This window comes from Convolutriloba macropyga, chromosome 13, assembly GCF_964194025.1.
Source record: "Convolutriloba macropyga chromosome 13, txConMacr16.3, whole genome shotgun sequence".
Lineage (NCBI taxonomy): Eukaryota > Metazoa > Xenacoelomorpha > Acoela > Convolutidae > Convolutriloba > Convolutriloba macropyga.
This window is the reverse complement of record NC_134480.1, coordinates 14,785,121-14,799,341: the sequence shown is the minus strand read 5'-3', so window position 1 is coordinate 14,799,341 and position 14,221 is coordinate 14,785,121.

Below are 14,221 nucleotides of genomic sequence, written 5' to 3'. Positions count from 1 at the left end.
TGAAGTGAGTGTTACACCATGTAAGTCAAATCTGTTTAATCTTTCCATTTCAATTTGCGTGTGTTAGGATGTTGATAATTGATCATAGTAACAAAAGTGAAAAAAGTGCTGTTATAAGAATCACCAAGTTCAAAAAATTTGCGCAAAAATAGGAACAGTGTTTCCTAGTTATCTGAATTGTTTTTTCGTTTGCTGCTTTTTTGCTTTTTTTCTCAATAGAGTCGGTAATTTTAATGCATCTTGCAACTGACAATTTAACAGGAACTCTGCAGAAGAAAAGTAATTTTTCACAGATTGGTCTTAGATATAGTAGCAAAACATAATTTCTTGAATGACACTTGTGGAACACGATTTTTATGCGTAGATATGTGTGCTGTTAACATTCAAATCGTGGCTTTAAATGAGAACCTAGCTTACATAAAAGGATAGAAGATTAAAACTCAAACCTTAGGAGACATTGAAATGATTTCTGTTTCTTTTGGAATTTGAATGTTTTGCAGTGATCCTTGTTACGACTAGAAAAGGAGTATTGGTATTCTACAGGTCTTTTAAGCTGAAGTAAATTTGTTCATGAATTCAACTATAGAAATTGGTTTTTGAAACTCAACTTCTCTTTTAGAAGGTTGACTTCTGTTTTTGAACAACGTAATTTAACAGCAGCCTAGGATGTATATCGATGGCAATCGATGGCAATTAGCAATTAGCAATCGATGGTGATATTCGAATTGATATGTTCATTTGAAAGATTTTGATCCGATAGGAGGGTCACCTACCTGTCGAAACTACAGACCAATCAGTTACCTATCAAACTCCTCCTCCCGTACCCCCAATACCTATCCCTTCCCCAACTATCACGGCATACCCATCCCTCACCCCTACTTACCCTCTGCTTAACACCCCCCCTCCCCCAGCTACCTACCCCTAGACCTAGCCCCTACCTATCCCAGAGCACGTATCTATTCTCTGACTAGACCGCACCCCAACTACTTTACTATACACCTCCCAAACTACATGCTTAACACCCCGCCCACCATCTTAGCCCCACCCCGTCAACTACCTCTGTCCCGCCCCTAACACCTACACCTAATTAACCTCTCCATCTCCCACCAACCGCCCTAACTACGTCCCCTCACATCTACCCACTTTCCCAACTTAAGTTTTGTTGTTTCTCCCATCTCATTATTTATTGCTTTTTAAATGATCTCGAACGAAATTTGAAGCAACTTTTGTAAAAGTGAAGCAACTATTTGAAGCAACTAATTGCTTGACCATTTTTGCGCTTTTGTTCAAGAACCAGCGGTGACTTCTTGAGTGATTTAAGTTGCTTGTTTTCCAAAAAAAAGTTTGTTGCTAATGTGAAAACGATTGTGAGCGATAAAGAATTAAAAGCTGATCGATAGCAATTAAGCTGATATAAGAGTTTTTATTGCACGACTCTTCGAGTCGTGTCTGGTATTCTATTTTTGTGTTTGCTTAGAGCGTAAACGGTTTCGTTGATTGTCCTCAGTTCTAATTCTAATCTTTTTGAGTGTTTGTGTGATAAGAAGGCTGCTTTCTTTTTTTCAACAAAACTTGACAAACTTTCAACTATTTTCTGCGAATTTTCGTGTAAGATGTGTTTTTGAGACAATTGTTTGCTGTGGTATTTGCTCTGGTTTTAGTGCCCTTTACTTCTTCAGCAAAAATTTACTGCATTGAGAAGTTATTCTGTTTCAGTAAAAAAAATTTAATAATAGTAGCTCATTTCAGCTGTGTTTATACTTTGACTGACTAGACATCGTAACATATATGCTATTCTAGTAGTCTAGTTTCTTAAATTTGAAGTGAAATGTTATCAGATTAGTGCTTCCTGGTTATCTGTATTATTCTACATTTGTTTTTGATAATTTTTGCGGGTAAGTTTCCTGCAAATGGCAGCTAAAAATTGAACAGGAAATTTGCAGAAGAAAATGTGATCTTTTGGTTTTCTAGAAAACAAGACCAAACTATAAGGGCGAATCAAAGTTGTTTCCAGTAAAAATTGTACTGCTAATTAAGAGACTTGTAGAACAAAATTTTTAAAACTTACATGATTGCGCAATTTATAGTACAGACCAATTTTGGTTGGAGAATGGATTTTTTACTACAATTAAAACGGTTTGGAATTTATTGGTGCGCTGTCTTTCCTTAAGATTTTTTCACATTTTTTTCCGGAAAAATTTAGCCTTCGAAACGTGAAAAACAGTTAAAACTCGGCGGTTGTTAAGTTGCAATAGAGCCATTGATTTGTTTCAGTAGAGTTTTAGGTAATTAATATACTGAATTTGCTGAAAACGTCTAAATTAAAAATGAAAAGTTTACTTTTGGAAGGTTTTTGCCGTAAAATTCTGCTGCTTTTCTTGTTTTTGACAATTTTTATTGTTTTTTCCTCAAGTTGATCTACAATTGAAAATGTTTAAATTTCATAGTTGTCCTGAGAAAGCTAGAATAGCTTTTCAGACCTGTTCTTGAGGAACATGGTTTGGTAATGCAAGTTTAATTAAGAAAATTTTAGGAATTTATGCCATTTTTTTTAATTTTCTCAAAATTTTTTAGAATTTCTCAAGTCTTTTTGAAAATTTAGTAGCAAATAAACATTTTTGAGAGCTTGGATGTAGGTTAATTGATATTAGCTAACGACAATCAATTAATTTTTTAAGATATTAATATTCAAAATTGTGACGACTTCACTAAAATTTTTCATATATTTTTCATTTATCTTTGGGAAAATTATTTTTCATAAGTTTTTGCAAAAATTTTAGAGCATAATTGAGTTTTCTAGGTTCCAAGATGGCCTGCTGGACGGATAATCTGTAGCTACCGCGAAATCGTTCAAAAAAATGAATATACAAAAAAATGGCGCGTTTCCATTCAAGTTTGCCTTTTTCCAAGTTTTAGCGAAATTTTCCTTAGTTCTTTATCTTTAGTTTTCCTCTTTTTCTCTCTTGAGGGGGGAACTTTATACTCAAATGGGTTTTTTTGTTGAGACAATTTTCGCTGATCGATATATTTATCGTAGAGAGATGAGACTGGTATCATTAGAAAGCTCGTCCGGCGTACAATATGGAATTACAAAGATTTTTTCTTTTTTCGTTTTTTACAGGAAATTATCGAGGTTTAAACTTCTGAGAAAAGACGAGTGAATTCCGTTGTTTTTACTCACATTTTCCGAAAACTTGCTAATAAAGAAATTTTCGCCAATTTTTCTAAAGTTTGTTAAAATTTTTAAAAGGAGTGTTGTTGATTTTTTTTAAAGACAAAAAAGTATTGTTGATTTTGTTGATTTAATGTTTTGTCAAAAATTCGGGCTAAAAATTTCAAAATTCAACCTTTTTCATCAAAAACAGCAGGTAATAAGCTTCTTTAGTCCACTTTGATTAAAATTGCCGAAACTACACCCCCAAAAAGCACTAATAAAAACTTTGTAGACTCAAAAGGGGGCTATTCCGGCTTCAACTTCTGTTCATAGTGCTCTGTAAAAAAACTTTGCCGTTTTTTTGCTAACTTTACTCGTTGATTATCAAAAACTCAGAGTTTCTTTTTGAGTTTTGGACTAACATATTATCTATATTTAAAACATTCGAAAAAATAAGTGTTCCTAATGGAGAATAAGCATTAGCAGGGCTAGTTTTGCACCGATCTTGAACTGTTACAATCCAAAAAGATATCGGAATACAATTAGTCGGTCTTTTTTTAAAAAAAAACTGATGTTTTTTATATTAAATAAAGAACAGAACATATCAAATCAAAGCTCAGGAGTCATAGGTCAATATGGCTTCCCAAGCAGCTCCAAGTTAATGCATTTAGTTGTTGACTTGAAAGCTTATGGTCGTTTTGACTTTCAAAAATAATTGATTTTTAAATAAATAATGGCTTAATGAATTTTTCATCTATTTTTTTTCTAAAATTGGTCAACTTTCAGCTTAGCGTCAGCAAATAAAGAAAATCTTCTTTTTCTAATGATGTAAAATTTTATATCTTTTTCTGTTTTGAGCCTTAATTTATTGTTTTCTGGCTTGGATACTACTAGAATTTAGATTTTTTTTGTTTTTAGATATTTGCAAGTTTTTCACGTTTTCGAGTTTTGTCACAATAACACATTTTTGACAGCTGATATCATTCTTTTGGCGTTCAACAATAAATCACAATTGAACATAATAAAATTTTGAATGTTATAGATTATCGTTTTAACTGCTCAGATACTTCTTTCTTGAAGAACTTAATTGAATTTTTTAATTTTGTTTTTAACTGTTGTTTTTGCTTTGTCATTTTAGTCGTATGAAATTTCCCGTGCAAGGACAACTCTTTATGACATTTCATGGAAAAATAGATGAGCCGATATTCTGATGATAGTAGATAGCTGATGGCTTTCATGACTTTGAAAACGATTGTTTTCCAGAAAAAAAAATTTAACTTCTCATTTTTGCTCTTTTTTGTTTTTTGTTACCTAGTCTTGTTAATTACAGGTCAAAATGATATTAACGGTGTCAAAAGAAGGCGTCAAAAAGGATTGGTGTCACAAAATCTTTTTTTTTTGAAGAATTCTTTATGACCTTACTGGCTTCGACACCGGTTTTTCATAAAAAAAATAAATTAATTTGATTTTTGTCTTATTTGGCGTTCTTTTTGCAGACGCAATGCATGTTCTGAATCGTCTCAAGGGCTTCTTTTGGACGGAAAAACAAACCTAATTAGTTATTTCATTTTGTAATTAATGGCTTTCTTGACTTTCGAAGTAATTTTACTTCGACAAAAAATCAAAAGTTTTACTTACTTTTGCTTTTTCTTCCTTTTGTTACTTGTTTACTAGTCTCACTAATGAAAGGCCACATACTACATTATTTGTATGTGAAGAAGGTGCAGTCAAACATATTTTTAGGGTCAAAATATGGCTTAAAGGCTTCGTCAGCGTTTTCTGGCAAGTTTTAGATGAGTTTTTGTTTGTTGTCTTTTTGTTGTTCTTTTTTAATAGCATTTTTAAGAAACTGAAAAAGGACATGTCTGAATGCCGTTCTACAGAAGCATTGATAATCGTAAACCTATGGGATTTTTTAGTTGATTTGTAACGGCTTTCATTACTTTGAAACTAATTGTTTTAGAAAAAATAAGCAAACTTTAAATTTTTACTGTTTTGTTCTTTTCTGTCTAATTTTTACTAAGTCTTATTATGAACTGGTCCCATAACATTTCTGGGGAATTACAATTTTTTAAGTTTTTTTTCAGTTTTACTTAACGTTGCGTTGAGTTTGTTATTAAGTTTTGTCTTTTAAAATGGACATAGTTTTTGATGTAATAAATGTTTGTTGTTGTTGTTTGATTTTGCTGTTCAACTTTTCTCGTTTTCTTAATATTGGCATATCTCATCAATCTAGTGCATCATTTTTTACTCCAATGAGTTATTTTTTTAGGAAGCCTTTTTTTGTTCAAACACTATTTTTGTGAAATATTTTTTTTTTTTTGGTTTTTTAGGTTTTTTTGGGATGCCCAAAAATAATTTTTAGTTTTTTCTTATCTGTTCCTCTTTTGGTAGACAATTATGCTAAAATTATGGATGAGCGGGGTCGGAGCATTACCGAGCCTTCTTTTTGGCCAATATATGTTTATGTGCTGGAAGACAATTAACCACACTTTCTTTAGTACACAACCAACATTTTGTCAAATTTGAACAATTTTTATCACTTTTGCCATTTTTGTTTTTGACTGTTCTTTATGTGATTTGTGCAAACGGTTTTCTGATGGCCTGCAAGCTAATGGTTCTGATTTTTGAACCTTGTTGATTTGGTTTTCGTGAATTTAGTTTGAATAATTCAGAATTACAATTTGGTTTTCAAGACATTGACATCAAGGCATCAAGAGGCTCTATTGATCATTCTGTTTTTTTTTGCTAATTTCTGTTTGTGTTCATTTATCAAGCTTTTTTTGCCCTGATTTCCATTTTTTTGGTTTGCCATATGAAGTTGTTGATGGAAAACCATGGTATTCCACATAATTCTCCAGAAATTGTTTAACTTGTTAATGCCGTTACGTTTTTCTCTTAAAGAAACTATGTTTGTTTTTCTGATTCATAACGTTTAGTTTTTCTGCAGGGCAGATGGTTGGTTGTTCGTTTTTCAGATCTATTCCGTTTTGGCCTCGCCTGTGTTTTTTACGCCCCAGTTACAAATTATATGTTGTTATATACTACGTTATTATGTAAAAAAGCACGTGTGCCTGGGGTCGTAAAAGATATAAGCCCACTAAGCTGGGAGGGCAAAACAGAATTGATCTGGGCAAAACTGAATGTTTTTGAGGAATTGACCTTTCTATGTTTTTGCATAAATAACGTAGGAGTATGAAAGTGAAACATAAGGTGATTTATTGGAATGATTTTAGCGACATCTGAGTTAAGTTGTTCAAAATGATGTTGTTCGATGTTTACTTTGACGCTGACAACAATTAATTATTATTCTGATCTTTTCACTTTGTCCCCCCCCCCAGCTTAGTGGGTGCATATTATTTGCAAACACCAAGTACAGCACTTGCAGTATTTTTACATAATGTTTTACTAAATAATGACACGTGCTCTGTAACTGGGGGTGCAAAACGTACTGGGGGGGGGGGGGGGGGGCACAAACGGAAATTACTAGGGGGTCGTTAAAGTTTTCTGCCAACTAAGCTGGAGGGGGGGGGGTGTAACAATACGCTAAAAATTGAACAATAATATCAGTCTATAAAAAATGACGCCTAAATCACGATCACAAATTATATTGAAAAATTGTTCTGGAAAAGAATGTCAAAAAATAATGTTTAGTTCTTGTTTTTTTGAACCAAATGAACGCGGCTAAATTTTTCAGCTGAATTTCTCTTTGTCATAAAGGTGCACTCTTAACAGAAGTACTCTTATTTATCTTTTGCAAGATCCGCGAGCAAACTTGGCGACCTTTTAAGGAGAATTGAAACCACCCTCAAGTTTTTTTCCATCCAAATAAAAGAACGCTGTTACCTTTCCACTAAAATCGCAAAATCGACTTAATATTAATTAATAATGAAATCAGTAGTTAATGGGGAGATATGAGTCTTTTTTTACTTGGCATTCATCCTCAGTTTACAAAGGTTGTTTGTTCAGCTCAAAAGCTTAACCTTTTCTGTTCAAATTATTATCCATTGGAAGTATGCACTGCAGCATTTCAACATCTGTGACAATAATTAGAATTTTGTTGATTTTGTTTTTATCGAACAAACTTGTGTGTGGACCAATCGCAATTTCTAAAAGGTAAGAAAGTTTTCAATAACGTTTTCGAAATAATTATTTTCTTTTCATTGAGAAATTAGAGTAAGCATTAGTCACAGTATTCTGTTGATATGAGTGTCATACATGGACAGTTGAGTTCGTGAACAGTTGGTTTATTGGACACTTAATTCCCTTAATCATCACGTTAAAAACCAGTAGTCTAATATAAACTTAGGTTACTTGTCCGCCATTTAAATTAGCCGTCACGAACTTAAGAGCAACGTTTCCGAAATTTTGTGTGCAATTTATCGCAATAAAAAATCATAGCAGAATATTCACAGTGTCAAGTGATGCCTTGAAAAAAGGAGGTTAAAAATAACAAAATTATTCTTAAAATTCAGTAAGATAATTGAAAAAAAAAATGCCAAATCTTCATTTTGTGCTATTATTACGTCATTCTCATTTTAAAACAATTAGTATATAGTAACGCGGAATTGTTCACATTCAGAAGCAAACTGAAACAAAGACTTCATGTATCGCTTAGCATAATAGTTATTCTACTAAGTCATGTTAAACTGCTTCGCATTCGGAGAGTTGGAGTTCCCTCCTAACAAACGTCTCCCGATTTTCAGGAAAGACTTTTAAACTGAGTGAATTGAGAACAATATGCATAATTCCCACAAGACTGATCACTTCTGTGACATCACGGACTTCTGCGAAACTGTTATGGGCATATGGTTGAACCTGATTCTGACAGAAAATTCAAAATTTTTGATTTTAAAAAATGAACAAGAGAATTTTAACTTTTGAAACGTTAAGTATTTTTAGTAACAGTAAATAGAAAGACAGGTAAATAGAAACACAAAAACAGTAAATACAACAAAAAAGATACTCAGTAAAAGATATTCTAAATAATTAGATGACGGTTGATAAAGAGTCCTGACGCAACAGCTGCTTTAGCTTCCCTTAAAGATTTTGAAAAAGAGAATATAAATTTGAATTTTTTCATATTTTATTTAGAGGGCTCCATAATCTACTTCTTTTTTTCTCTATTTTAATTTCATGTTAAACCACTGATTTATAGTAAAATCTATACTGAGTTTCTATTGTTGTGCCGTGTGATTTCCGTTACCATTGACATCATTCCGTTACGATTCTAGATGATTAGCGCATGAGGATGGCGCATGGAGCTAGGGTTAGGCGCTTGAGGATAGCGCATGGAGCTAGGGTTAAGCGCTTGAGGATGGCGCATGGAGCTAGGATTAGGCGCTGGAGGATGGCGCATGGAGCTAGGGTTAGGCGCTTGAGAATGGCGCATGAAGCTAGGGTTAGGCGCTTGAGGATGGCGCATGGAACTAGGGTTAGGCGCTTGAGGATGGCGCATTGAGCTCGGGTTAGAACCTGAGGATGGCGCATGGAGCTACGGTTAGGCGCTTCAGGATGGCGCATGGAGCTAAGGTTAGGTGCTTGAGGATGGCGCATGGAGCTAGGTTTAGGCGCTTGAGGATGGCGCATGGAGCTAGGGTTAGGCGCTTGAGGATGGCGCATGGAGCTAGGTTTAGGCGCTTGAGGATGGCGCATGGAGCTAGGGTTAGGCGCTTTAGGAAGGCGCATGGAGCTAGGGTTAGACGCTTGAGGATGGCGCATTGAGCTAGGGTTAGGCGCTTCAGGATGGCGCATGGAGCTAGGGTTAGGTTCTTTAGGATGGCGCATGGAGCTAGGGTTAGGCGCTTGAGGATGGCGCATGGAGCTAGGGTTAGGCGCTTGAGGATGGCGCATGGAGCTAGGGTTAGGCGCTTGAGGATGGCGCATGGAGCCAGGGTAAGGCGCTTGAGGATGGCGCATGGAGCTAGGGTTAGGCGCTTTAGGATGTCGCATGGAGCTAGGGTTAGGCGCTTGAGGATGACGCTTGGATCTCGGGTTAGGCGCTTGAGGATGGCGCATGGAATTAGGGTTAGGCGCATGAGATGGCGCATTGAGCTAGGGTTAGGCGTTTGAAGATGGCGCATGGAGCTAGGGTTAGGCGCTTGAGGATGGCGCATGGAGCTGTGTTTAGGCGCTTGAGGATGGCGCATGAAGCTAGGGTTAGGCGCTTGAGGATGGCGCATGGAGCTAGGGTTAGGCGCTTGAGGATGACGCATTGAGCTAGGGTTAGAGCTTGAAGATGGCGCATGGAGCTAGGGTTAAGCGCTTCAGGATGGCGCATGGAGCTAGGGTTAGGTGCTTGAGGATGGCGCATGGAGCTAGGGTTAGGCGCTTGAGTATGGCGCATGGAGCAAGGGTTAGGCGCTTGAGGATGGCGCATGGAGCTAGGTTTAGGCGCTTGAGGATGGCGCATGGAGCCAGGGTTAGGCGCTTGAGGATGGCACATGGAGCCAAGGTTAGGCGCTTTAGGATGGCGCATGGAGCTAGGGTTAGGCGCTTGAGGATGACGCTTGGATCTAGGGTTAGGCGCTTGAGGATGGCGCATGCAGCTAGGTTTAGGCGCTTCAGGATGGCGCATGGAGTTAGGGTTAGGTGCTTGAGGATGGCGCATGGAGCTAGGGTTAGGCGCTTGAGGATGGCGCATGGAGCTAGGGTTAGGCGCTTGAGGATCGCGCATGGAGCTAGGGTTAGGCGCTTGAGGATGGCGCATGGAGCAAGGGTAAGGCGCTTGAGGATGGCGCATGGAGCTAGGGTTAGGCGCTTTAGGATGGCGCATGGAGCTAGGGTTAGGCGCTTGAGGATGACGCTTGCATCTAGGGTTAGGCGCTTGAGGATGGCGCATGGAGCTAGGGTTAGGCGCTTGAGATGGCGCATGGTGCTAGGGTTAGGCGCTTGAGGATGGCGCATGGAGCTAGGGTTAGGTGCTTGAGGATGGCGCATGGAGCTAGGGTTAGGCGCTTGAGGATGGCGCATGGAGCTAGGGTTAGGCGCTTGAGGATGGCGCATGAAGCTAGGGTTAGGCGCTTGAGATGGCGCATGGAGCTAGGGTTAGGCGTTTGAGGATGGCGCATGGAGCTAGGGTTAGGTGGTTGAGGATGGCGCATGGAGCTAGGGTTAGGCGCTTGAGGATGGCGCATGGAGCTAGGGTTAGGCGCTTGAGGATGGCGCATGGAGCTAGGGTTAGGCGCTTGAGGATGGCGCATGGAGCTAGGGTTAGGCGCTTGAGGATGGTGCATGGAGCCAGGGTTAGGCGCTTGAGGATGGCGCATGGAGCTAGGGTTAGGCGCTTGAGGATGGCGCATGGAACCAGGGTTAGGCGCTTAAGGATGGCGCATGGCGCTAGGGTTAGGCCCTTGAGGATGGCGCATGGCGCATGCCCTTGGCCAATGTTAGGAGAAGCTCAATTGTGGCAGCAGAAGCTATTTGAAAGAATACAAATAAATTAATCTGTCAACAATTAGAGAAAGAAGAAGGTTTTGGGGAAAAATTGTATGTTCATTACAAAGTGACTGTTTTGCTTCGCATTTTTTTTATACAGTTTCCTTGCTTCAGTTCGTTTTAGCTAGGCTTTTTATCTCATATAAACCTTTTTCCAAAAATTTATACTTTTAGGTAGATGTCAACAAATAGAAAAAAATATAATTGATGAAATGCCAGGTAGGCGTGAAAAGAGCACGCTAAGTCTCTACCAGTTCAACTGAAATTGGTAAATACTCGTTTGCAGATGAAGTTTAAGCAGCAACTACGCATGAACGTAAAAAATTCAGTCCGTAATTGCAATTGTGCAAAAACTTAGGTGCTAATTACGAATGAGCGGATGCGAATGAGTGGGTGTTTACTCATTTGCACATCAAAGTTAGGTGGAAATTACGCATAAACAGATAAAGCGTAGTCGATTACTACTCATAGAATTCAGAGTGCAGTTACCCTCTGTTTGATAAAACTTAGTTGGGATTCACTAATGTGAATAGGATTAACAATAAAACTATATCATGCTCAGAGGAGCCACTCTAAATGTTTTTCTTAATTTTTAAATTGAGACATGAATAATGGTTAGGCAAAAGAACAGACTGCTACTTTTAAAGCTTCAGAGCTGAATTCTGCAGCGGCAAGGTCGTAATTCATCCGTAAACTTAGAAACAATTGAAGAATTATTGAAAGCAATTGCTCTTGGAAACACCCAAATAAAGATAAATAGCAATGAATATAAGTTTATAAAAGAACGAACAAAAATTTTACCAAGTAGTAAAGTAACTAATAAGGATATAGAGGGAAAAGAGGGTTTGGTAAAAAAAATTTATTGGAAATATTCGAACTAATTATGACAGTGGCGATTAAAAAAAAGTTCTTCATCTCATTAAAAGCTCTACTGATGAAGAAATAGAAGCTTCAGTGCCTTTTTTAAAATTGCTCCGCCTTATTCGGGATATTAGTTTTTTGAACTGCCGCACACACAAAACAGTTTACAAAAGTAACCAATAGAAATGCATATCATTCAGAATCGATTAAAAATATATCCAAAAGTAGAAGATATTCAGGAATCGCGAAACTTGTTGTGCATTCAGGTTCATACCATTTGATGACATACGGCCAATCACCAGTCTGCACGGCTCTACCATCAAACAAATTTCTACCACAACTCGGCTACAATGTGCTTTTGCATGTCTGAGTATACCAGAATGTCTATCTTTCAATTTCTGTAATAACCGGCACTGCAATCTGAACAGCGAAGATGCTTTAGCACGCAACTTGACGATAGAAAGTCACGACTGCATTTACGAGGGGATGGTGTCCAGTTCTCAACCTGTTTGTTCAGATGGAAACGATAAAGTAAATATTAATGAACTTTTCCGTAGAGCTTCTTTCTCAGAAAATTTTATTATTTAGCATTTTTTAACGAAAATAGCAAACTTGGATATAAGAACTGCGAGGGCCCGGCTGCGGTTTCCGAATTTTGGTGTCTGGAAGGTGGGGGGGCGGGGGGGTGGCTCTGGTGGACAGGGGGGGCATCTTTGCATCTAAAAATCGCCACTTCCTAGCATTACTTGCATCGAAATCATTCATTTAGTTCGTTGATTGTCATTCCGTTTTGCTTCTTTTCTACGACAGTTGAATCAGTACGGGAGAAGTGATGTACTTGTATTTTCTTGATGGGATATCCAAATTGCCAACAATGATGTCAAAATGCAACCGAAACTTTTCGTTATAATTGAGTTTTTACGCCTGTTGTGATCTTGATACTTAAGCTAAGCCTATTAACGCCGTCTGAAAATGAAAAACTAGGGCTCTGGGAGAGGTTATTTGGTCTAGTTTAGGTGATGGCGCTTTTTGAGATTTTTGCGATTTTTTATTTGAAAAACAATTGTTCAGACCAAAACTATCAGAACCAGCTTTCTTTCATATTTCTTATTGTTACGAACCACCTTTCAGTGGCAGAGGATATATATGTTGAACTGGACTTGAGTGGTTTTACTAAAAAGCCCGACGAGCATTGAGCGTTAATTTAAAGACATTCTTTTCCGTCTTTTCCGAGGAAATTTTGAAGTGTCAAAATTTTGTTCGATTACAAAATTTTACGTGAGTTTTTGGGTAAATTTGGGCAAAAGTTTATTATTTTTCGCTAAACGGAATTTATTGGTCGGTCTTTTTGTTATATTGTTGCTGATTCTCAATACTGACAGGTATCACTGAAGTTATAACACAGCCTAAATGAACGTACCAAAAATTTGTTTTTTTTTAGTGTAGTTACCGTACTGATTACTCTAAAGTTATGTTTACCGCAGCGAAATATTGGAATCCTCAGCGTTGACTTTAACTGTGGTTTTTTTGTAGTTTTTTTGCAGCCTGTTATTGACCACACTTATGAATAATGGTACTGACCACACCAGAAACGTATTTGAATAATGATTTTGTGTTCACTTTTCCTTAGCTTTCTTATTGCTCTGAAACTAGTTGTGTTCCACCATTTACTTGCAGTATTGACTGTCTTTGTTAATTTATTGGTCTTGACCTCGAAACTTTTGATCTAGAGCTGTCATACGCAGCTAATGAATCACTTGTAAATTTCAATTTTGTTTTCAGATGATATCTCAGTTTTGAGTTAGGCAGCATTTGATTAGTTTTTTACTATTTGTATTTTAGAGAAATTGGAGTTCACCACTTTTAATGGTTCTTTGAATTTGAGTAAGTGGGGTTTCATATAATTTGACTATCAAAGTCTTAGATTAATCATTTGATAAACAAAATTGATTGGTTTCACTCATGACTTACCTCATGATTTTCTAGCTTTACTCACCTTGTTTTACTTTTGGTCGGATTTGGTATCTAACTTCATATTTTGAAGTGATTGCAGAATTCATTTTTTTAAATTCTGAACTCAATTAGAAATTTGAAGTGAGGGTTTAAATTCCTATCAATGTTGAATGGACACTACGCATGCTTGAATTCAAGGAAACATTTACTCGGAACACATTAGTGTTTAGGGTTTAGTTTGAAAAAAAAAAGATGAGGTTTGGTTTCAAAATCTGCTTTAACTAAATTAAGTTTAGTTGATTTTTTTTACGAGAAATTATATTAGGTTTGATTTCATGTTTGTCAATTAAGTTCTTCGAGTGGTTGTTCTAGTGAAAAAAATAAGTTTGATTTCACTGTCCTTAAATTTTTTGTAACACTACTGTCCTCTATCTGAAGTTCTCAAATGGTAAACCACAGAGTTTCAACTACTTTTTATAATTGGAATGTAATCTAACTCCGATTTATTTAGTAGAAAATTAAGCCAAGATTGTAGATGAGCGGGGCCGCAACATTATGCCTCAATATGCACGCACATTAGCAAGGCCTCTTTCTTTTGAAATCTAGTTTCTCGTTTCGGAAGGTTATCTGTTAATTTTTTAATGAAACTGGCCGCAAACAAAAAATTAAGTCAAGTTACTGAAATTTTCTGCAATTGCTTTGCGTTGCTACAGTTTTGGCTTGCATTGTAATGTATTTCCTGTTCCTTGACAAGATACAAATTATTATATATCACCCCTAGACAAGCTATCCGCGCCGCAGATATTGAAAGTGATC